Genomic DNA, 25,259 nt, shown 5'->3' on the forward strand with positions numbered 1-25,259 from the left:
CCATAGAGCCTGAAGGAATAGTTTTTAATGCTCGAACCCAAGTCTGAAAATAGTGCATATAAGAAAAATTCTTATTCCATATATGCAAATTTATTCAGATTTTGTGACTGATTTCATTTTGAACCATATTCTTGTCACTATTCCAAAGTTTTAGCCAATTTGGTACCATAGAGCCTGAATAAATAGTTTTTAAGGATCGAAACCAAGTCTGAAAATAGTGCCTATAAGAAAAATTATTTTTCCATATATGCAAACTTATGCAGATTTTGTGACTGATTTAATTTTGGACCATGATTTTCATTACTTTTTCAAAATTTCAGCCCGATCGGTACCATCGAGCCTGAAAAAATTGCTTTTAATGCTCGAACCCAAGTCTGAAATTAGTGCTTATAAGAGAAATTATTTTTCCATAAATGCAAAGTTTTGCAGATTTTGTGACTGATATTGTTTTGGACCATGATTCTTGTGACTATTCCAAAATTTCAGCCCGTTTCTACCATAGAGTCTGAAAAAATTGCTTTTAATGCTCGAACCCATGTCTGAAATTAGTGCCTATAAGAAAAATTATTTTTCCATGTATGCAAATTTATGCAGATTTTGTGACTGATTTAATTTTGGACCATGATTTTCATCACTTTTTCAAAATTTCAGCACGATCGGTACCATCGAGCCTGAAAAAATTGCTTTTAATTCTCGAACCCAAGTCTGAAATTAGTGCTTATAAGAAAAATAATTTTTCCATCAATGCAAATTATTGCAGATTTTTTGACTGATTTCTTATCACTTTTCACGGACCATGATTCTTATCACTTTTCCAAAATTTTAGCCCGTTTGGTACCATAGAGCCTGAAAATATTGATTTTAATGCTCGAACCCAAGTCTGAAATTAGTGCTTATAAGAGAAATTATTTTTCCATAAATGCAAAGTTTTGCAGATTTTGTGACTGATTTTGTTTTGGACCATGATTCTTGTGACTTTTCCGAAATTTCAGCCCGTTTGTACCATAGAGCCTGAAAAAATTGCTTTTAATGCTCGAACCAAGGTCTGAAATTAGTGCCTATAAGAAAAATTATTTTTCCATGTATGCAAATTTATGCAGATTTTCTGACTGATTTCATTTTGCACCATGATTCTTGTAACTTTTCCAAAATTTCAGCCCATTTCGTACCATAGAGCCTGAACAAATAGATTTTAAGGTTCGAACCCAAGTCTGAAAATAGTGCCTATAAAAAAAAATATTTTTCCATGTATGCAAATTTATGCAGATTTTGTGACTGATTTAATTTTGGACCAAGATTCTTATCTTTTTTCCAAAATTTCTGCCCGTTTGGTACCATAGACCCTGAAAAATTGCTTTAAATGCAGGAACCCAAATCTGAAATTAGTGCCTATAAGAAAAATTATTTATCCATATTTGCAAATTAATGCAGATTTTGTGACAGATTTCATTTCGGACCATGATTCTTATCACTTTTCCAAAATTTCAGCCCGTTTGGTACCATAGAGCATGAAAAAATTGCTTTTAATGCTCGAACCCAAGTCTGAAATTAGTGCCTAAAAGAAAAAATATTTTTCCATATTTAAAAAATTTATACAGATTTTGGTGACTGATTTCATTTTGGACCATGATTCTCATCACTTTTTCAAAGTTTCAGCCCGATCGGTACCATAGAGCCTGAAAAAATTGCTTTTAATGCTCTAACCCAAGTCTGAAATTAGTGCAAATACGAAAAAATATTTTTCCATAAATGCAAATTTTTGCAGATTTTGTGACTGATTTTGTTGAGGACCATGATTCTTGTGACTATTCCAAAATTTCAGCCCGTTTGTACCATAGAGTCTGTAAAAATTGCTTTAAATGCTCGAACCCAAGACTGAAATTAGTGCTTGTAAGAAAAATTATTTTTCCATTTATGCAAATTTATGCAGATTTTGTGACTGATTTCATTTCGGACCATGATTCTTATCACTTTTCCAAAATTTCAGCCCGTTTGGTACCATAGAGCCTGAAGGAATAGTTTTTAATGCTCGAACCCAAGTCTGAAAATAGTGCCTTTGAGAAAAATTATTATTCCATATATGCAAATTTATGCAGATTTTGTGACTGATTTAATTTTGGACCATGATTTTCATTAATTTTTCAAAATTGCAGCCCGATCGGTACCATCGAGCCTGAAAAAATTGCTTTTAATGCTCGAACCCAAGTCTGAAATTAGTGCTTATAAGAGAAATTATTTTTCCATAAATGCAAAGTTTTGCAGATTTTGTGACTGATATTGTTTTGGACCATGATTTTCATTACTTTTTCAAAATTTCAGCCCGTTTGGTACCATAGAGAGTGAAAAAAAATGCTTTTAATGCTCGAACCTTAGTCTGAAAATAGTGCCTATGAGAAAAATTATTTTTTCATATTTGAATATTTATGCAGATTTTGGGACTGATTTCATTTTGGACCATGATTGTTGTCACTTTTCCAAAATTTTAGCCCATTTTTCACCATAGAGCCTGAAGGAATAGTTTTTAATGCTCGAACCCAAGTCTGAAAATAGTGCATATAAGAAAAATTCTTATTCCATATATGCAAATTTATGCAGATTTTGTGACTGATTTCATTTTGGACCATATTCTTGTCACTATTCCAAAGTTTTAGCCAATTTGGTACCATAGAGCCTGAATAAATAGTTTTTAAGGATCGAAACCAAGTCTGAAAATAGTGCCTATAAGAAAAATTATTTTTCCATATATGCAAACTTATGCAGATTTTGTGACTGATTTAATTTTGGACCATGATTTTCATTACTTTTTCAAAATTTCAGCCCGATCGGTACCATCGAGCCTGAAAAAATTGCTTTTAATGCTCGAACCCAAGTCTGAAATTAGTGCTTATAAGTGAAATTATTTTTCCATAAATGCAAAGTTTTGCAGATTTTGTGACTGATATTGTTTTGGACCATGATTCTTGTGACTATTCCAAAATTTCAGCCCGTTTCTACCATAGAGTCTGAAAAAATTGCTTTTAATGCTCGAACCCATGTCTGAAATTAGTGCCTATAAGAAAAATTATTTTTCCATGTATGCAAATTTATGCAGATTTTGTGACTGATTTCATTTTGGACCATGATTCTGATCACTTTTCCAAAATTTCAGCCCGTTTGGTACCAAAGAGCTTGAAAAAATTGCTTTGAATGCTCGAACCCAAGTCTGAAAATAGTGCTTATAAGAAAAATTATTTTTCCATTTATGCAAATTTATGCAGATTTTGTGACTGATTTCATTTCGGACCATGATTCTTATCACTTTTCCAAAATTTCAGCCCGTTTGGTACCATAGAGAGTGAAAAAAAATGCTTTTAATGCTCGAACCTTAGTCTGAAAATAGTGCCTATGAGAAAAATTATTTTTTCATATTTGAATGTTTATGCAGATTTTGGGACTGATTTCATTTTGGACCATGATTGTTGTCACTTTTCCAAAATTTTAGCCCATTTTTCACCATAGAGCCTGAAGGAATAGTTTTTAATGCTCGAACCCAAGTCTGAAAATAGTGCATATAAGAAAAATTCTTATTCCATATATGCAAATTTATGCAGATTTTGTGACTGATTTCATTTTGGACAATATTCTTGTCACTATTCCAAAGTTTTAGCCAATTTGGTACCATAGAGCCTGAATAAATAGTTTTTAAGGATCGAAACCAAGTCTGAAAATAGTGCCTATAAGAAAAATTATTTTTCCATATATGCAAACTTATGCAGATTTTGTGACTGATTTAATTTTGGACCATGATTTTCATTACTTTTTCAAAATTTCAGCCCGATCGGTACCATCGAGCCTGAAAAAATTGCTTTTAATGCTCGAACCCAAGTCTGAAATTAGTGCTTATAAGAGAAATTATTTTTCCATAAATGCAAAGTTTTGCAGATTTTGTGACTGATATTGTTTTGGACCATGATTTTTGTGACTATTCCAAAATTTCAGCCCGTTTCTACCATAGAGTCTGAAAAAATTGCTTTTAATGCTCGAACCCATGTCTGAAATTAGTGCCTATAAGAAAAATTATTTTTCCATGTATGCAAATTTATGCAGATTTTGTGACTGATTTAATTTTGGACCATGATTTTCATCACTTTTTCAAAATTTCAGCCCGATCGGTACCATCGAGCCTGAAAAAATTGCTTTTAATTCTCGAACCCAAGTCTGAAATTAGTGCTTATAAGAGAAATTATTTTTCCATAAATGCAAAGTTTTGCAGATTTTGTGACTGATATTGTTTTGGACCATGATTCTTGTGACTATTCCAAAATTTCAGCCCGTTTGTAGAGGTGGTAGCATAGAGTCTAAAAAATTGCTTTTAATGCTCGAACCCATGTCTGGAATTAGTGCCTATAAGAAAAATTATTTTTCCATGTATGCAAATTTATGCAGATTTTGTGACTGATTTCATTTCAGGCCATGATTTCCATAATTTTTCCAAAATTTCAGCCCGTTTGGTACCATATAGCATGAAAAAATTCCTTAAAATGCTCGAAGTCTGAAATAAGTGCCTATTAGAAAAATTTCCGTATTTGCAAATTTATGCAGATTATGTGACTGATTTTGTTTTGGACCATGATTCTTACCAATTATCCAAAATTTCAGCCCGTTCGGTACCATAGAGCCTGAAAAAATTGATTTTAATGCTCGAACCCAAGTCTGAAATTTGTGCTTATAAGAAAAATAATTTTTCCATCAATGCAAATTATTGCAGATTTTTTGACTGATTTCTTTTGGACCATGGTTCTTGTGACTATTCCAAAATTTCAGACCGTTAGTACCATAGAGCCTGAAAAATTGCTTTTAATGCTCGAAACCAAGTTTGAAATAAGTGCCAATAAGAAAAATTATTTTTCCATTTATGCAAATTCATGCAGATTTTGTTACTGATTTCGTTTCGGACCATGATTCTTATCACTTTTCCAAAATTTCAGCCCGTTTGGTACCATAGAGCCTGAAAATATTGATTTTAATGCTCGAACCCAAGTCTGAAATTAGTGCTTATAAGAGAAATTATTTTTCCATAAATGCAAAGTTTTGCAGATTTTGTGACTGATTTTGTTTTGGACCATGATTCTTGTGACTTTTCCGAAATTTCAGCCCGTTTGTACCATAGAGCCTGAAAAAATTGCTTTTAATGCTCGAACCCAAGTCTGAAATTAGTGCCTATAAGAAAAATTATTTTTCCATATGTGCAAATTTATGCAGATTATGTGACTGATTTTGTTTTGGACCATGGTTCTTATCACTTTTCCAAAATTTCAGCCCGTTAAGTACCATAGAGCCTGAAAAAAATTGCTTTTAATGATCGAACCTTAATCTGAAAACAGTGCCTATGAGAAAAATTATTTTTTCATATTTGAATATTTATGCAGATTTTGTGACTGATTTCATTTCGGACCATGATTCTTGTCACTATTCCAAAGTTTTAGCCCATTTGGTACCATAGAGCCTGAATAAATAGTTTTTAAGGATCGAAACCAAGTCTGAAAATAGAGCCTATAAGAAAAATTATTTTTCCATAAATGCAAATTTATGCAGATTTTGTGACTGATTTAATTTTGGACCATGATTTTCATCACTTTTTCAAAATTTCAGCCCGATCAGTACCATCGAGCCTGAAAAAATTGCTTTTAATGCTCGAACCCAAGCCTGAAATTAGTGCCTATAAGAAAAATTATTTTTCCATGTATGCAAATTGATGCAGATTTTGTGACTGATTTCATTTTGCACCATGATTCTTGTAACTTTTTCAAAATTTCAGCCCATTTCGTACCATAGAGTCTGAACAAATAGATTTTAAGATTCGAACCCAAGTCTGAAAATAGTGCCTATAAGAAAAAATATTTTTCCATATATGCAAACTTATCCAGATTTTGTGACTGATTTCATTTTGGACCATGATTCTTGTCACTTTTCCAAATTTTAGCCCATTTGGCACCATAGAGCCTGAAGGAATAGTTTTTAATGCTCGAACCCAAGTCTGAAATTAGTGCCTATAAGAAAAATTATTTTTCCATGTATGCAAATATATGAAGATTTTGTGACTGATTTCATTTTGGACCATGATTCTTATCACTTTTCCAAAATTTCAGCCCGTTTGGTACCATTGACCCAGAAAAAAAATGCTTTTAAAGCTCGAACCTTAGTCTAAAATTAGTGCCTAAAAGAAAAAATATTTTTACATATTTAAAAAATTTATACAGATTTTGTGACTGATTTCATTTTGGACCATGATTCTTATCACTTTTCCAAAATTTCAGCCCGTTTGGTACCATTGTCCCAGAAAAAAAATGCTTTTAAAGCTCGAACCTTAGTCTAAAATTAGTGCCTAAAAGAAAAAATATTTTTCCATATTTAAAAAATTTATACAGATTTTGTGACTGATTTCATTTTGGACCATGATTCTCATCACTTTTTCAAAGTTTCAGCCCGATCGGTACCATAGAGCCTGAAAAAATTGCTTTTAATGCTCTAACCCAAGTCTGAAATTAGTGCCAATACGAAAAAATATTTTTCCATAAATGCAAATTTTTGCAGATTTTGTGACTGATTTTGTTGAGGACCATGATTCTTGTGACTATTCCAAAATTTCAGCCCGTTTGTACCATAGAGTCTGTAAAAATTGCTTTAAATGCTCGAACCCAAGACTGAAATTAGTGCTTATAAGAAAAATTATTTTTCCATTTATGCAAATTTATGCAGATTTTGTGACTGATTTCATTTCGGACCATGATTCTTATCACTTTTCCAAAATTTCAGCCCGTTTGGTACCATAGAGCCTGAAGGAATAGTTTTTAATGCTCGAACCCAAGTCTGAAAATAGTGCCTATGAGAAAAATTATTATTCCATATATGCAAATTTATGCAGATTTTGTGACTGATTTAATTTTGGACCATGATTTTCATTAATTTTTCAAAATTTCAGCCCGATCGGTACCATCGAGCCTGAAAAAATTGCTTTTAATGCTCGAACCCAAGTCTGAAATTAGTGCTTATAAGAGAAATTATTTTTCCATAAATGCAAAGTTTTGCAGATTTTGTGACTGATATTGTTTTGGACCATGATTCTTGTGACTATTCCAAAATTTCAGCCCGTTTCTACCATAGAGTCTGAAAAAATTGCTTTTAATGCTCGAACCCATGTCTGAAATTAGTGCCTATAAGAAAAATTATTTTTCCATGTATGCAAATTTATGCAGATTTTGTGACTGATTTCATTTCGGACCTTGATTCTTATCACTTTTCCAAAATTTCAGCCCGTTTGGTACCATAGAGAGTGAAAAAAAATGCTTTTAATGCTCGAACCTTAGTCTGAAAATAGTGCCTATGAGAAAAATTATTTTTTCATATTTGAATATTTATGCAGATTTTGGGACTGATTTCATTTTGGACCATGATTGTTGTCTTTTTTCCAAAATTTTAGCCCATTTTTCACCATAGAGCCTGAAGGAATAGTTTTTAATGCTCGAACCCAAGTCTGAAAATAGTGCATATAAGAAAAATTCTTATTCCATATATGCAAATTTATGCAGATTTTGTGACTGATTTCATTTTGGACCATATTCTTGTCACTATTCCAAAGTTTTAGCCAATTTGGTACCATAGAGCCTGAATAAATAGTTTTTAAGGATCGAAACCAAGTCTGAAAATAGTGCCTATAAGAAAAATTATTTTTCCATATATGCAAACTTACGCAGATTTTGTGACTGATTTAATTTAAGACCATGATTTTCATCACTTTTTCAAAATTTCAGCCCGATCGGTACCATCGAGCCTGAAAAAATTGCTTTTAATTCTCGAACCCAAGTCTGAAATTAGTGCTTATAAGAGAAATTATTTTTCCTTAAATGCAAAGTTTTGCAGATTTTGTGACTGATATTGTTTTGGACCATGATTCTTGTTACTATTCCAAAATTTCAGCCCGTTTCTACCATAGAAGCTAAAAAATTGCTTTTAATGCTCGAACCCATGTTTGGAATTAGTGCCTATAAGAAAAATTATTTTTCCATGTATGCAAATTTATGCAGATTTTGTGACTGATTTCATTTCAGGCCATGATTTCCATAATTTTTCCAAAATTTCAGCCCGTTTGGTACCATAGAGCATGAAAAAATTGCTTAAAATGCTCGAACCCAAGTCTGAAATAAGTGCCTATTAGAAAAAAAAAAATTCCGTATTTGCAAATTTATGCAGATTATGTGACTGATTTTGTTTTGGACCATGATTCTTACCAATTATCCAAAATTTCAGCCCGTTCGGTACCATAGAGCCTGAAAAAATTGATTTTAATGCTCGAACCCAAGTCTGAAATTAGTGCTTATAAGAAAGATAATTTTTCCATCAATGCAAATTATTGCAGATTTTTTGACTGATTTCTTTTGGACCATGGTTCTTGTGACTATTCCGAAATTTCAGCCCGTTTGTACCATAGAGCCTGAAAAAATTGCTTTTAATGCTCGAACCCCTGTCTGAAATTAGTGCCTATAAGAAAAATTATTTTTCCATATGTGCAAATTTATGCAGATTATGTGACTGATTTTGTTTTGGACCATGGTTCTTATCACTTTTCCAAAATTTCAGCCCGTTAAGTACCATAGAGCCTGAAGCAAATTGCTTTTAATGATCGAACCTTAATCTGTAAACAGTGCCTATGAGAAAAATTATTTTTTCATATTTGAATATTTATGCAGATTTTGTGACTGATTTCATTTCGGACCATGATTCTTGTCACTATTCCAAAGTTTTAGCCCATTTGGTACCATAGAGCCTGAATAAATAGTTTTTAAGGATCGAAACCAAGTCTGAAAATAGAGCCTATAAGAAAAATTATTTTTCCATATATGCAAATTTATACAGATTTTGTGACTGATTTAATTTTGGACCATGATTTTCATCACTTTTCCAAAATTTCAGCCCGTTTGGTACCAAAGAGCTTGAAAAAATTGCTTTTAATGCTCGAACCCAAGTCTGAAAATAGTGCTTATAAGAAAAATTATTTTTCCATTTATGCAAATTTATGCAGATTTTGGGACTGATTTCATTTTGGACCATGATTCTTATCACTTTTCCAAAATTTCAGCCCGTTTGGTACCATAGAGCCTGAAGGAATAGTTTTTAATGCTCGAACCCAAGTCTGAAAATAGTGCCTATGAGAAAAATTATTATTCCATATATGCAAATTTATGCAGATTTTGTGACTGATTTAATTTTGGACCATGATTTTCATTAATTTTTCAAAATTTCAGCCCGATCGGTACCATCGAGCCTGAAAAAATTGCTTTTAATGCTCGAACCCAAGTCTGAAATTAGTGCTTATAAGAGAAATTATTTTTCCATAAATGCAAAGTTTTGCAGATTTTGTGACTGATATTGTTTTGGACCATGATTCTTGTGACTATTCCAAAATTTCAGCCCGTTTCTACCATAGAGTCTGAAAAAATTGCTTTTAATGCTCGAACCCATGTCTGAAATTAGTGCCTATAAGAAAAATTATTTTTCCATGTATGCAAATTTATGCAGATTTTGTGACTGATTTCATTTCGGACCATGATTCTTATCACTTTTCCAAAATTTCAGCCCGTTTGGTACCATAGAGAGTGAAAAAAAATGCTTTTAATGCTCGAACCTTAGTCTGAAAATAGTGCCTATGAGAAAAATTATTTTTTCATATTTGAATATTTATGCAGATTTTGGGACTGATTTCATTTTGGACCATGATTGTTGTCTTTTTTCCAAAATTTTAGCCCATTTTTCACCATAGAGCCTGAAGGAATAGTTTTTAATGCTCGAACCCAAGTCTGAAAATAGTGCATATAAGAAAAATTCTTATTCCATATATGCAAATTTATGCAGATTTTGTGACTGATTTCATTTTGGACCATATTCTTGTCACTATTCCAAAGTTTTAGCCAATTTGGTACCATAGAGCCTGAATAAATAGTTTTTAAGGATCGAAACCAAGTCTGAAAATAGTGCCTATAAGAAAAATTATTTTTCCATATATGCAAACTTATGCAGATTTTTTGACTGATTTAATTTTGGACCATGATTTTCATTACTTTTTCAAAATTTCAGCCCGATCGGTACCATCGAGCCTGAAAAAATTGCTTTTAATGCTCGAACCCAAGTCTGAAATTAGTGCTTATAAGAGAAATTATTTTTCCATAAATGCAAAGTTTTGCAGATTTTGTGACTGATATTGTTTTGGACCATGATTCTTGTGACTATTCCAAAATTTCAGCCCGTTTCTACCATAGAGTCTGAAAAAATTGCTTTTAATGCTCGAACCCATGTCTGAAATTAGTGCCTATAAGAAAAATTATTTTTCCATGTATGCAAATTTATGCAGCTTTTGTGACTGATTTAATTTTGGACCATAATTTTCATCACTTTTTCAAAATTTCAGCCCGATCGGTACCATCGAGCCTGAAAAAATTGCTTTTAATTCTCGAACCCAAGTCTGAAATTAGTGCTTATAAGAGAAATTATTTTTCCATAAATGCAAAGTTTTGCAGATTTTGTGACTGATATTGTTTTGGACCATGATTCTTGTTACTATTCCAAAATTTCAGCCCGTTTCTACCATAGAAGCTAAAAAATTGCTTTTAATGCTCGAACCCATGTTTGGAATTAGTGCCTATAAGAAAAATTATTTTTCCATGTATGCAAATTTATGCAGATTTTGTGACTGATTTCATTTCAGGCCATGATTTCCATAATTTTTCCAAAATTTCAGCCCGTTTGGTACCATAGAGCATGAAAAAATTGCTTAAAATGCTCGAACCCAAGTCTGAAATAAGTGCCTATTAGAAAAAAAAAAATTCCGTATTTGCAAATTTATGCAGATTATGTGACTGATTTTGTTTTGGACCATGATTCTTACCAATTATCCAAAATTTCAGCCCGTTCGGTACCATAGAGCCTGAAAAAATTGATTTTAATGCTCGAACCCAAGTCTGAAATTAGTGCTTATAAGAAAGATAATTTTTCCATCAATGCAAATTATTGCAGATTTTTTGACTGATTTCTTTTGGACCATGGTTCTTGTGACTATTCCGAAATTTCAGCCCGTTTGTACCATAGAGCCTGAAAAAATTGCTTTTAATGCTCGAACCCCTGTCTGAAATTAGTGCCTATAAGAAAAATTATTTTTCCATATGTGCAAATTTATGCAGATTATGTGACTGATTTTGTTTTGGACCATGGTTCTTATCACTTTTCCAAAATTTCAGCCCGTTAAGTACCATAGAGCCTGAAGCAAATTGCTTTTAATGATCGAACCTTAATCTGTAAACAGTGCCTATGAGAAAAATTATTTTTTCATATTTGAATATTTATGCAGATTTTGTGACTGATTTCATTTCGGACCATGATTCTTGTCACTATTCCAAAGTTTTAGCCCATTTGGTACCATAGAGCCTGAATAAATAGTTTTTAAGGATCGAAACCAAGTCTGAAAATAGAGCCTATAAGAAAAATTATTTTTCCATATATGCAAATTTATACAGATTTTGTGACTGATTTAATTTTGGACCATGATTTTCATCACTTTTCCAAAATTTCAGCCCGTTTGGTACCAAAGAGCTTGAAAAAATTGCTTTTAATGCTCGAACCCAAGTCTGAAAATAGTGCTTATAAGAAAAATTATTTTTCCATTTATGCAAATTTATGCAGATTTTGGGACTGATTTCATTTTGGACCATGATTCTTATCACTTTTCCAAAATTTCAGCCCGTTTGGTACCATAGAGAGTGAAAAAAAATGCTTTTAATTCTCGAACCTTAGTCTGAAAATAGTGCCTATGAGAAAAATTATTTTTTCATATTTGAATATTTATGCAGATTTTGGGACTGATTTCATTTTGGACCATGATTGTTGTCATTTTTCCAAAATTTTAGCCCATTTTTCACCATAGAGCCTGAAGGAATAGTTTTTAATGCTCGAACCCAAGTCTGAAAATAGTGCATATAAGAAAAATTCTTATTCCATATATGCAAATTTATGCAGATTTTGTGACTGATTTCATTTTGGACCATGATTCTTGTCACTATTCCAAAGTTTTAGCCAATTTGGTACCATAGAGCCTGAATAAATAGTTTTTAAGGATCGAAACCAAGTCTGAAAATAGTGCCTATAAGAAAAATTATTTTTCCATATATGCAAACTTATGCAGATTTTGTGACTGATTTAATTTTGGACCATGATTTTCATTACTTTTTCAAAATTTCAGCCCGATCGGTACCATCGAGCCTGAAAAAATTGCTTTTAATGCTCGAACCCAAGTCTGAAATTAGTGCTTATAAGAGAAATTATTTTTCCATAAATGCAAAGTTTTGCAGATTTTGTGACTGATATTGTTTTGGACCATGATTCTTGTGACTATTCCAAAATTTCAGCCCGTTTCTACCATAGAGTCTGAAAAAATTGCTTTTAATGCTCGAACCCATGTCTGAAATTAGTGCCTATAAGAAAAATTATTTTTCCATGTATGCAAATTTATGCAGATTTTGTGACTGATTTAATTTTGGACCATAATTTTCATCACTTTTTCAAAATTTCAGCCCGATCGGTACCATCGAGCCTGAAAAAATTGCTTTTAATTCTCGAACACCCGAGTCTGAAATAAGTGCTTATAAGAGAAATTATTTTTCCCTAAATGCAAAGTTTTGCAGATTTTGTGACTGATATTGTTTTGGACCATGATTCTTGTGACTATTCCAAAATTTCAGCCCGTTTCTACCATAGAAGCTAAAAAATTGCTTTTAATGCTCGAACCCATGTCTGGAATTAGTGCCTATAAGAAAAATTATTTTTCCATGTATGCAAACTTATGCAGATTTTGTGACTGATTTAATTTTGGACCATGATTTTCATTACTTTTTCAAAATTTCAGCCCGATCGGTACCATCGAGCCTGAAAAAATTGCTTTTAATGCTCGAACCTAAGTCTGAAATTAGTGCTTATAAGAGAAATTATTTTTCCATAAATGCAAAGTTTTGCAGATTTTGTGACTGATATTGTTTTGGACCATGATTCTTGTGACTATTCCAAAATTTCAGCCCGTTTCTACCATAGAGTCTGAAAAAATTGCTTTTAATGCTCGAACCCATGTCTGAAATTAGTGCCTATAAGAAAAATTATTTTTCCATGTATGCAAATTTATGCAGATTTTGTGACTGATTTAATTTTGGACCATAATTTTCATCACTTTTTCAAAATTTCAGCCCGATCGGTACCATCGAGCCTGAAAAAATTGCTTTTAATTCTCGAACCCAAGTCTGAAATAAGTGCTTATAAGAGAAATTATTTTTCCCTAAATGCAAAGTTTTGCAGATTTTGTGACTGATATTGTTTTGGACCATGATTCTTGTGACTATTCCAAAATTTCAGCCCGTTTCTACCATAGAAGCTAAAAAATTGCTTTTAATGCTCGAACCCATGTCTGGAATTAGTGCCTATAAGAAAAATTATTTTTCCATGTATGCAAATTTATGCAGATTTTGTGACTGATTTCATTTCAGGCCATGATTTCCATAATTTTTCCAAAATTTCAGCCCGTTTGGTACCATAGAGCATGAAAAAATTGCTTAAAATGCTCGAACCCAAGTCTGAAATAAGTGCCTATTAGAAAAAAAAAATTTCCGTATTTGCAAATTTATGCAGATTATGTGACTGATTTTGTTTTGGACCATGATTCTTACCAATTATCCAAAATTTCAGCCCGTTCGGTACTATAGAGCCTGAAAAAATTGATTTTAATGCTCGAACCCAAGTCTGAAATTAGTGCTTATAAGAAAAATAATTTTTCCATCAATGCAAATTATTGCAGATTTTTTGACTGATTTCTTTTGGACCATGGTTCTTGTGACTATTCCAAAATTTCAGACCGTTAGTACCATAGAGCCTGAAAAATTGCTTTTAATGCTCGAACCCAAGTCTGAAATAAGTGCCAATAAGAAAAATTATTTTTCCATTTATGCAAATTCATGCAGATTTTGTTACTGATTTCGTTTCGGACCATGATTCTTATCACTTTTCCAAAATTTCAGCCCGTTTGGTACCATAGAGCCTGAAAATATTGATTTTAATGCTCGAACCCAAGTCTGAAATTAGTGCTTATAAGAGAAATTATTTTTCCATAAATGCAAAGTTTTGCAGATTTTGTGACTGATTTTGTTTTGGACCATGATTCTTGTGACTTTTCCGAAATTTCAGCCCGTTTGTACCATAGAGCCTGAAAAAATTGCTTTTAATGCTCGAACCCAAGTCTGAAATTAGTGCCTATAAGAAAAATTATTTTTCCATGTATGCAAATTTATGCAGATTTTGTGACTGATTTCATTTTGCACCAAGATTCTTGTAACTTTTCCAAAATTTCAGCCCATTTCGTACCATAGAGCATGAACAAATAGATTTTAAGGTTCGAACCCAAGTCTGAAAATAGTGCCTATAAGAAAAAATATTTTTCCATGTATGCAAATTTATGCAGATTTTGTGACTGATTTCATTTTGGACCAAGATTCTTATCTTTTTTCCAAAATTTCTGCCCGTTTGGTACCATAGAGCCTGAAAAATTGCTTTAAATGCAGGAACCCAAATCTGAAATTAATGCCTATAAGAAAAATTATTTTTCCATATTTGCAAATTAATGCAGATTTTCTGACAGATTTCATTTCGGACCATGATTCTTATCACTTTTCTAAAATTTCAGCCCGTTTGGTACCATAGAGCATGAAAAAATTGCTTTTAATGCTCGAACCCCTGTCTGAAATTAGTGCCTATAAGAAAAATTATTTTTCCATATGTGCAAATTTATTCAGATTATGTGACTGATTTTGTTTTGGACCATGGTTCTTATCACTTTTCCAAAATTTCAGCCCGTTAAGTACCATAGAGCCTGAAGCAAATTGCTTTTAATGATCGAACCTTAATCTGAAAACAGTGCCTATGAGAAAAATTATTTTTTCATATTTGAATATTTATGCAGATTTTGTGACTGATTTCATTTCGGACCATGATTCTTGTCACTATTCCAAAGTTTTAGCCCATTTGGTACCATAGAGCCTGAATAAATAGTTTTTAAGGATCGAAACCAAGTCTGAAAATAGAGCCTATACGAAAAATTGTTTCGGACCATGATTCTTATCACTTTTCCAAAATTTCAGCCCGTTTGGTACCATAGAGCCTGAAAATATTGATTTTAATGCTCGAACCCAAGTCTGAAATTAGTGCTTATAAGAGAAATTATTTTTCCATATATGCAAATTTATACAGATTTTGTGACTGATTAAATTTTGGACCATGATTTTCATCACTTTTCCAAAATTTCAGCCCGTTTGGTACCAAAGAGCTTGAAAAAATTGCTTTTAATGCTCGAACCCAAGTCTGAAAATAGTGCTTATAAGAAAAATTATTTTTCCATTTATGCAAATTTATGCAGATTTTGGGACTGATTTCATTTCGGACCATGATTCTTATCACTTTTCCAAAATTTCAGCCCGTTTGGTACCATAGAGAGTGAAAAAAAATGCTTTTAATTCTCGAACCTTAGTCTGAAAATAGTGCCTATGAGAAAAATTATTTTTTCATATTTGAATATTTATGCAGATTTTGGGACTGATTTCATTTTGGACCATGATTGTTATCACTTTTCCAAAATTTTAGCCCATTTTTCACCATAGAGCCTGAAGGAATAGTTTTTAATGCTCGAACCCAAGTCTGAAAATAGTGCATATAAGAAAAATTCTTATTCCATATATGCAAATTTATGCAGATTTTGTGACTGATTTCATTTTGAACCATGATTCTTGTCACTATTCCAAAGTTTAGCCAATTTGGTACCATAGAGCCTGAATAAATAGTTTTTAAGGATCGAAACCAAGTCTGAAAATAGTGCCTATAAGAAAAATTATTTTTCCATATATGCAAACTTATGCAGATTTTGTGACTGATTTAATTTTGGACCATGATTTTCATTACTTTTTCAAAATTTCAGCCCGATCGGTACCATCGAGCCTGAAAAAATTGCTTTTAATGCTCGAACCCAAGTCTGAAATTAGTGCTTATAAGAGAAATTATTTTTCCATAAATGCAAAGTTTTGCAGATTTTGTGACTGATATTGTTTTGGACCATGATTCTTGTGACTATTCCAAAATTTCAGCCCGTTTCTACCATAGAGTCTGAAAAAATTGCTTTTAATGCTCGAACCCATGTCTGAAATTAGTGCCTATAAGAAAAATTATTTTTCCATGTATGCAAATTTATGGTACCATAAAGAGTGAAAAAAAATGCTTTTAATGCTTGAACCTCAGTCTGAAAATAGTGCCTATAAGAAAAATTATTATTCCATATATGCAAATTTATGCAGATTTTGGGACTGATTTCATTTTGGACCATGATTTTTATCACTTTTCCAAAATTTCAGCCCGTTTGGTACCATAGAGAGTGAAAAAAAATGCTTTCAATGCTCGAACCTTAGTCTGAAAATAGTGCCTATAAGAAAAATTATTTTTCCATATATGCAAATTTATGCAGATTTTGTGACTGATTTCATTTCGGACCATGATTCTTGTCACTATTCCAAAATTTCAGCCCGTTTGTACCATAGAGTCTGAAAAAATTGCTTTTAATGCTCGAACCCAAGTCTGAAATTAGTGCCTATAAGAAAAATTATTTTTCCATGTATGCAAATTTATGCAGATTTTGTGACTGATTTCATTTCAGGCCATGATTTCCATAATTTTTTCCAAAATTTCAGCCCGTTTGGTACCATAGAGCATGAAAAAATTGCTTAAAATGCTCGAACCCAAGTCTGAAATAAGTGCCTATTAGAAAAAAAAAATTTCCGTATATGCAAATTTATGCAGATTATGTGACTGATTTTGTTTTGGAACATGATTCTTACCAATTATCCAAAATTTCAGCCCGTTCGGTACCATAGAGCCTGAAAAAATTGATTTTAATGCTCGAACCCAAGTCTGAAATTAGTGCCAATAAGAAAAATTATTTTTCCATTTATGCAAATTCATGCAGATTTTGTTACTGATTTCGTTTCGGACCATGATTCTTATCACTTTTCCAAAATTTCAGCCCGTTTGGTACCATAGAGCCTGAAAATATTGATTTTAATGCTCGAACCCAAGTCTGAAATTAGTGCTTATAAGAGAAATTATTTTTCCATAAATGCAAAGGTTTGCAGATATTGTGACTGATTTTGTTTTGGACCATGATTCTTGTGACTTTTCCGAAATTTTAGCCCGTTTGTACCATAGAGCCTGAAAAAATTGCTTTTAATGCTCGAACCCAAGTCTGAAATTAGTGCCTATAAGAAAAATTATTTTTCCATATGTGCAAATTTATGCAGATTATGTGACTGATTTTGTTTTGGACCATGGTTCTTATCACTTTTCCAAAATTTCAGCCCGTTAAGTACCAAAGAGCCTGAAAAAAATTGCTTTTAATGATCGGACCTTAATCTGAAAACAGTGCCTATGAGAAAAATTATTTTTTCATATTTGAATATTTATGCAGATTTTGTGACTGATTTCATTTTGGACCATGATTCTGGTCACTATTCCAAAGTTGTAGCCCATTTGGTACCATAGAGCCTGAATAAATAGTTTTTAAGGATCGAAACCATTTCTGAAAATATAGCCTATAAGAGAAATTATTTTTCCATATATGCAAATTTATGCAGATTTTGTGACTGATTTAATTTTGGACCATGATTTTCATCACTTTTCCAAAATTTCTGCCCGTTTGGTACCATAGGGCCTGAAAAATTGCTTTAAATGCAGGAACCCAAATCTGAAATTAGTGCCTATAAGAAAAATAATTTTTCCATATGTGCAAATTTATGCAGATTATGTGACTGATTTTGTTTTGGACCATGATTCTTGTAACTTTTCCAAAATTTCAGCCCATTTCGTACCATAGAGCCTGAACAAATAGATTTTAAGGTTCGAACCCAAGTCTGAAAATAGTGCCTATAAGAAAAAATATTTTTCCATATATGCAAATTTATCCAGATTTTGTGACTGATTTCATTTTGTTCCATGATTCTTGTCACTTTACCAAAATTTTAGCCCATTTGGCACCATAGAGCCTGAAGGAATAGTTTTTAATGCTCGAACCCAAGTCTGAAATTAGTGCCTATAAGAAAAATTATTTTTCCATGTATTCAAATATATGAAGATTTTGTGACTGATTTCATTTTGGACCATGATTTTTATCACTTTTCTAAAATTTCAGCCCGTTTGGTACCATTGACCCAGAAAAAAAATGCTTTTAAAGCTCGAACCTTAGTCTAAAATTAGTGCCTAAAAGAAAAAATATTTTTCCATATTTAAAAAATTTATACCGATTTTGTGACTGATTTCATTTTGGACCATTATTCTCATCACTTTTTCAAAGTTTCAGCCCGATCGGTACCATAGAGCCTGAAAAAATTGCTTTTAATGCTCTAACCCAAGTCTGAAATTAGTGCCAATACGAAAAAATATTTTTCCATAAATGCAAATTTTTGCAGATTTTGTGACTGATTTTGTTTAGGACCATGATTCTTGTGACTATTCCAAAATTTCAGCCCGTTTGTACCATAGAGTCTGTAAAAATTGCTTTAAATGCTCGAACCCAAGACTGAAATTAGTGCTTATAAGAAAAATTATTTTTCCATTTATGCAAATTTATGCAGATTTTGTGACTGATTTCATTTCGGACCATGATTCTTATCACTTTTCCATAATTTCAGCCCGTTTGGTACCATAGAGCCTGAAGGAATAGTTTTTAATGCTCGAACCCAAGTCTGAAAATAGTGCCTATGAGAAAAATTATTATTCCATATATGCAAATTTATGCAGATTTTGTGACTGATTTAATTTTGGACCATGATTTTCATTTATTTTTCAAAATTTCAGCCCGATCGGTACCATCGAGCCTGAAAAAATTGCTTTTAATGCTCGAACCCAAGTCTGAAATTAGTGCTTATAAGAGAAATTATTTTTCCATAAATGCAAAGTTTTGCAGATTTTGTGACTGATATTGTTTTGGACCATGATTCTTGTGACTATTCCAAAATTTCAGCCCGTTTGTACCATAGAGTCTGAAAAAATTGCTTTTAATGCTCGAACCCATGTCTGAAATTAGTGCCTATAAGAAAAATTATTTTTCCATGTATGCAAATTTATGCAGATTTTGTGACTGATTTCATTTTGGACCATGATTCTGACAACTTTTCCAAAATTTCAGCCCGTTTGGTACCAAAGAGCTTGAAAAAATTGCTTTTAATGCTCGAACCCAAGTCTGAAAATAGTGCTTATAAGAAAAATTATTTTTCCATTTATGCAAATTTATGCAGATTTTGTGACTGATTTCATTTCGGACCTTGATTCTTATCACTTTTCCAAAATTTCAGCCCGTTTGGTACCATAGAGAGTGAAAAAAAATGCTTTTAATGCTCGAACCTTAGTCTGAAAATAGTGCCTATGAGAAAAAATATTTTTTCATATTTGAATATTTATGCAGATTTTGGGACTGATTTCATTTTGGACCATGATTGTTGTCACTTATCCAAAATTTTAGCCCATTTTTCACCATAGAGCCTGAAGGAATAGTTTTTAATGCTCGAACCCAAGTCTGAAAATAGTGCATATAAGAAAAATTCTTATTCCATATATGCAAATTTATGCAGATTTTGTGACTGATTTCATTTTGGACCATATTCTTGTCACTATTCCAAAGTTTTAGCCAATTTGGTACCATAGAGCCTGAATAAATAGTTTTTAAGGATCGAAACCAAGTCTGAAAATAGTGCCTATAAGAAAAATTATTTTTCCATATATGCAAACTTATGCAGATTTTGTGACTGATTTAATTTTGGACCATGATTTTCATTACTTTTTCAAAATTTCAGCCCGATCGGTACCATCGAGCCTGAAAAAATTGCTTTTAATGCTCGAACCCAAGTCTGAAAAGAGTGCCTACAAGAAAAATTATTTTTAAAAAAAATGCAAAGTTTTGCAGATTTTTTGACTGATTTTGTTTAGGACCATGATTCTTGTGACTTTTCCGAAATTTCAGCCCGTTTGTACCATCGAGCCTGAAAAAATTGCTTTTAATGCTCGAACCCAAGTCTGAAATTAGTGCCTATAAGAAAAATTATTTTTCCATGTATGCAAATTTATGCAGATTTTGTGACTGATTTCATTTCGGACCATGATTTCCATCACTATTCCAAAATTTTAGCCCATTTGGTACCGTCGAGCCTGAATAAATAGTTTTTAAGGATCGAAACCAAGTCTGAAATTAGTGCCTATAAGAAAAATTATTTTTCCATGTATGCAAATTTATGCAGATTTTGTGACTGATTTCATTTTGCACCATGATTTTTATCACTTTTCTAAAATTTCAGCCCGTTTGGTACCATTGACCCAGAAAAAAAATGCTTTTAAAGCTCGAACCTTAGTCTTAAATTAGTGCCTATAAGAAAAATTATTTTTCCATGTATTCAAATATATGAAGATTTTGTGACTGATTTCATTTTGGACCATGATTTTTATCACTTTTCTAAAATTTCAGCCCGTTTGGTACCATTGACCCAGAAAAAAAATGCTTTTAAAGCTCGAACCTTAGTCTTAAATTAGTGCCTAAAAGAAAAAATATTTTTCCATATTTAAAAAATTTATACCGATTTTGTGACTGATTTCATTTTGTACCATTATTCTCATCACTTTTTCAAAGTTTCAGCCCGATCGGTACCATAGAACCTGAAAAAATTGCTTTTAATGCTCTAACCCAAGTCTGAAATTAGTGCCAATACGAAAAAATATTTTTTCATAAATGCAAATTTTTGCAGATTTTATGACTGATTTTGTTTAGGACCATGATTCTTGTGACTATTCCAAAATTTCAGCCCGTTTGTACCATAGAGTCTGTAAAAATTGCTTTAAATGCTCGAACCCAAGACTGAAATTAGTGCTTATAAGAAAAATTATTTTTCCATTTATGCAAATTTATGCAGATTTTGTGACTGATTTCATTTCGGACCATGATTCTTATCACTTTTCCATAATTTCAGCCCGTTTGGTACCATAGAGCCTGAAGGAATAGTTTTTAATGCTCGAACCCAAGTCTGAAAATAGTGCCTATGAGAAAAAATATTATTCCATATATGCAAATTTATGCAGATTTTGTGACTGATTTAATTTTGGACCATGATTTTCATTAATTTTTCAAAATTTCAGCCCGATCGGTACCATCGAGCCTGAAAAAATTGCTTTTAATGCTCGAACCCAAGTCTGAAATTAGTGCTTATAAGAGAAATTATTTTTCCATAAATGCAAAGTTTTGCAGATTTTGTGACTGATATTGTTTTGGACCATGATTCTTGTGACTATTCCAAAATTTCATCCCGTTTCTATCATAGAGTCTGAAAAAATTGCTTTTAATGCTCGAACCCATGTCTGAAATTAGTGCCTATAAGAAAAATTATTTTTCCATGTATGCAAATTCATGCAGATTTTGTGACTGATTTCATTTTGGACCATGATTCTGACAACTTTTCCAAAATTTCAGCCCGTTTGGTACCAAAGAGCTTGAAAAAATTGCTTTTAATGCTCGAACCCAAGTCTGAAAATAGTGCTTATAAGAAAAATTATTTTTCCATGTATGCAAATTTATGCAGATTTCGTGACTGATTTCATTTTGCACCATGATACTTGTAACTTTTCCAAAATTTCAGCCCATTTCGTACCATAGAGCCTGAACAAATAGATTTTAAGGTTCGAACCCAAGTCTGAAAATAGTGCCTATAAGAAAAAATATTTTTCCATATATGCAAACTTATCCAGATTTTGTGACTGATTTCATTTTGGACCATGATTTTTTTCACTTTTCCAAAATTTTAGCCCATTTGGCACCATAGAGCCTGAAGGAATAGTTTTTAATGCTCGAACCCAAGTCTGAAATTAGTGCCTATAAGAAAAATTATTTTTCCATGTATTCAAATATATGAAGATTTTGTGACTGAATTCATTTTGGACCATGATTTTTATCACTTTTCTAAAATTTCAGCCCGTTTGGTACCATTGACCCAGAAAAAAAATGCTTTTAAAGGTCGAACCTTAGTCTAAAATTAGTGCCTAAAAGAAAAAATATTTTTCCATATTTAAAAAATTTATACCGATTTTGTGACTGATTTCATTTTGGACCATTATTCTCATCACTTTTTCAAAAAATCAGCCTGATCGGTACCATAGAGCCTGAAAAAATTGCTTTTAATGCTCTAACCCAAGTCTGAAATTAGTGCCAATACGAAAAAATATTTTTCCATAAATGCAAATTTTTGCAGATTTTGTGACTGATTTTGTTTAGGACCATGATTCTTGTGACTATTCCAAAATTTCAGCCCGTTTGTACCATAGAGTCTGTAAAAATTGCTTTAAATGCTCGAACCCAAGACTGAAATTAGTGCTTATAAGAAAAATTATTTTTCCATTTATGCAAATTTATGCAGATTTTGTGACTGATTTCATTTCGGACCATGATTCTTATCACTTTTCCATAATTTCAGCCCGTTTGGTACCATAGAGCCTGAAGGAATAGTTTTTAATGCTCGAACCCAAGTCTGAAAATAGTGCCTATGAGAAAAATTATTATTCCATATATGCAAATTTATGCAGATTTTGTGACTGATTTAATTTTGGACCATGATTTTCATTAATTTTTCAAAATTTCAGCCCGATCGGTACCATCGAGCCTGAAAAAATTGCTTTTAATGCTCGAACCCAAGTCTGAAATTAGTGCTTATAAGAGAAATTATTTTTCCATAAATGCAAAGTTTTGCAGATTTTGTGACTGATATTGTTTTGGACCATGATTCTTGTGACTATTCCAAAATTTCATCCCGTTTCTATCATAGAGTCTGAAAAAATTGCTTTTAATGCTCGAACCCATGTCTGAAATTAGTGCCTATAAGAAAAATTATTTTTCCATGTATGCAAATTTATGCAGATTTTGTGACTGATTTCATTTTGGACCATGATTCTGACAACTTTTCCAAAATTTCAGCCCGTTTGGTACCAAAGAGCTTGAAAAAATTGCTTTTAATGCTCGAACCCAAGTCTGAAAATAGTGCTTATAAGAAAAATTATTTTTCCATTTATGCAAATTTATGCAGATTTTGTGACTGATTTCATTTCGGACCTTGATTCTTATCACTTTTCCAAAATTTCAGCCCGTTTGGTACCATAGAGAGTGAAAAAAAATGCTTTTAATGCTCGAACCTTAGTCTGAAAATAGTGCCTATGAGAAAAATTATTTTTTCATATTTGAATATTTATGCAGATTTTGGGACTGATTTCATTTTGGACCATGATTGTTGTCACTTATCCAAAATTTTAGCCCATTTTTCACCATAGAGCCTGAAGGAATAGTTTTTAATGCTCGAACCCAAGTCTGAAAATAGTGCATATAAGAAAAATTCTTATTCCATATATGCAAATTTATGCAGATTTTGTGACTGATTTCATTTTGGACCATATTCTTGTCACTATTCCAAAGTTTTAGCCAATTTGGTACCATAGAGCCTGAATAAATAGTTTTTAAGGATCGAAACCAAGTCTGAAAATAGTGCCTATAAGAAAAATTATTTTTCCATATATGCAAACTTATGCAGATTTTGTGACTGATTTAATTTTGGACCATGATTTTCATTACTTTTTCAAAATTTCAGCCCGATCGGTACCATCGAGCCTGAAAAAATTGCTTTTAATGCTCGAACCCAAGTCTGAAAAGAGTGCCTACAAGAAAAATTATTTTTCCATAAATGCAAAGTTTTGCAGATTTTTTGACTGATTTTGTTTAGGACCATGATTCTTGTGACTTTTCCGAAATTTCAGCCCGTTTGTACCATCGAGCCTGAAAAAATTGCTTTTAATGCTCGAACCCAAGCCTGAATTAGTGCCTATAAGAAAAATTATTTTTCCATGTATGCAAATTTATGCAGATTTTGGGACTGATTTCATTTTGCACCATGATTCTTGTAACTTTTCCAAAATTTCAGCCCATTTCGTACCGTAGAGCCTGAACAAATAGATTTTAAGGTTCGAACCCAAGTCTGAAAATAGTGCCTATAAGAAAAAATATTTTTCCATGTATGCAAATTTATGCAGATTTTGTGACTGATTTCATTTTGGACCAAGATTCTTATCTTTTTTCCAAAATTTCTGCCCGTTTGGTACCATAGAGCCTGAAAAATTGCTTTAAATGCAGGAACCCAAATCTGAAATTAGTGCCTATAAGAAAAATTATTTTTCCATATTTGCAAATTAATGCAGATTTTGTGACTGATTTCATTTTGGACCAAGATTCTTATCTTTTTTCCAAAATTTCTGCCCGTTTGGTACCATAGGGCCTGAAAAATTGCTTTAAATGCAGGAACCCAAATCTGAAATTAGTGCCTATAAGAAAAATTATTTTTCCATATGTGCAAATTTATGCAGATTATGTGACTGATTTTGTTTTGGACCATGGTTCTTATCACTTTTCCAAAATTTCAGCCCGTTTAGTACCATAGAGCCTGAAAAAAATTGCTTTTAATGATCGAACCTTAATCTGAAAACAATGCCTATGAGAAAAATTATTTTTTCATATTTGAATATTTATTTAGATTTAATGACTGATTTCATTTCGGACCATGATTCTTGTCACTATTCCAAAGTTTTAGCCCATTTGGTACCATAGAGCCTGAAAAAATAGTTTTTAAGGATCGAAACCAAGTCTTAAAATAGAGCCTATAAGAAAAATTATTTTTCCATATATGCAAATTTATGCAGATTTTTTGACTGATTTAATTTTGGACCATGATTTTCATCACTTTTTCAAAATTTCAGCCCGATCAGTACCATCGAGCCTGAAAAAATTGCTTTTAATGCTCGAACCCAAGCCTGAAATTAGTGCCTATAAGAAAAATTATTTTTCCATGTATGCAAATTTATGCAGATTTTGTGACTGATTTCATTTTGCACCATGATTCTTGTAACTTTTCCAAAATTTCAGCCCATTTCGTACCATAGAGCCTGAACAAATAGATTTTAAGGTTCGAACCCAAGTCTGAAAATAGTGCCTATAAGAAAAAATATTTTTCCATATATGCAAACTTATCCAGATTTTGTGACTGATTTCATTTTGGACCATGATTCTTGTCATTTTTCCAAAATTTTAGCCC

The sequence above is a fragment of the Hesperophylax consimilis genome, chromosome 10, assembly GCF_061612785.1.
Source record: "Hesperophylax consimilis isolate HC1 chromosome 10, BYU_Hcon_1.0, whole genome shotgun sequence".
Lineage (NCBI taxonomy): Eukaryota > Metazoa > Arthropoda > Insecta > Trichoptera > Limnephilidae > Hesperophylax > Hesperophylax consimilis.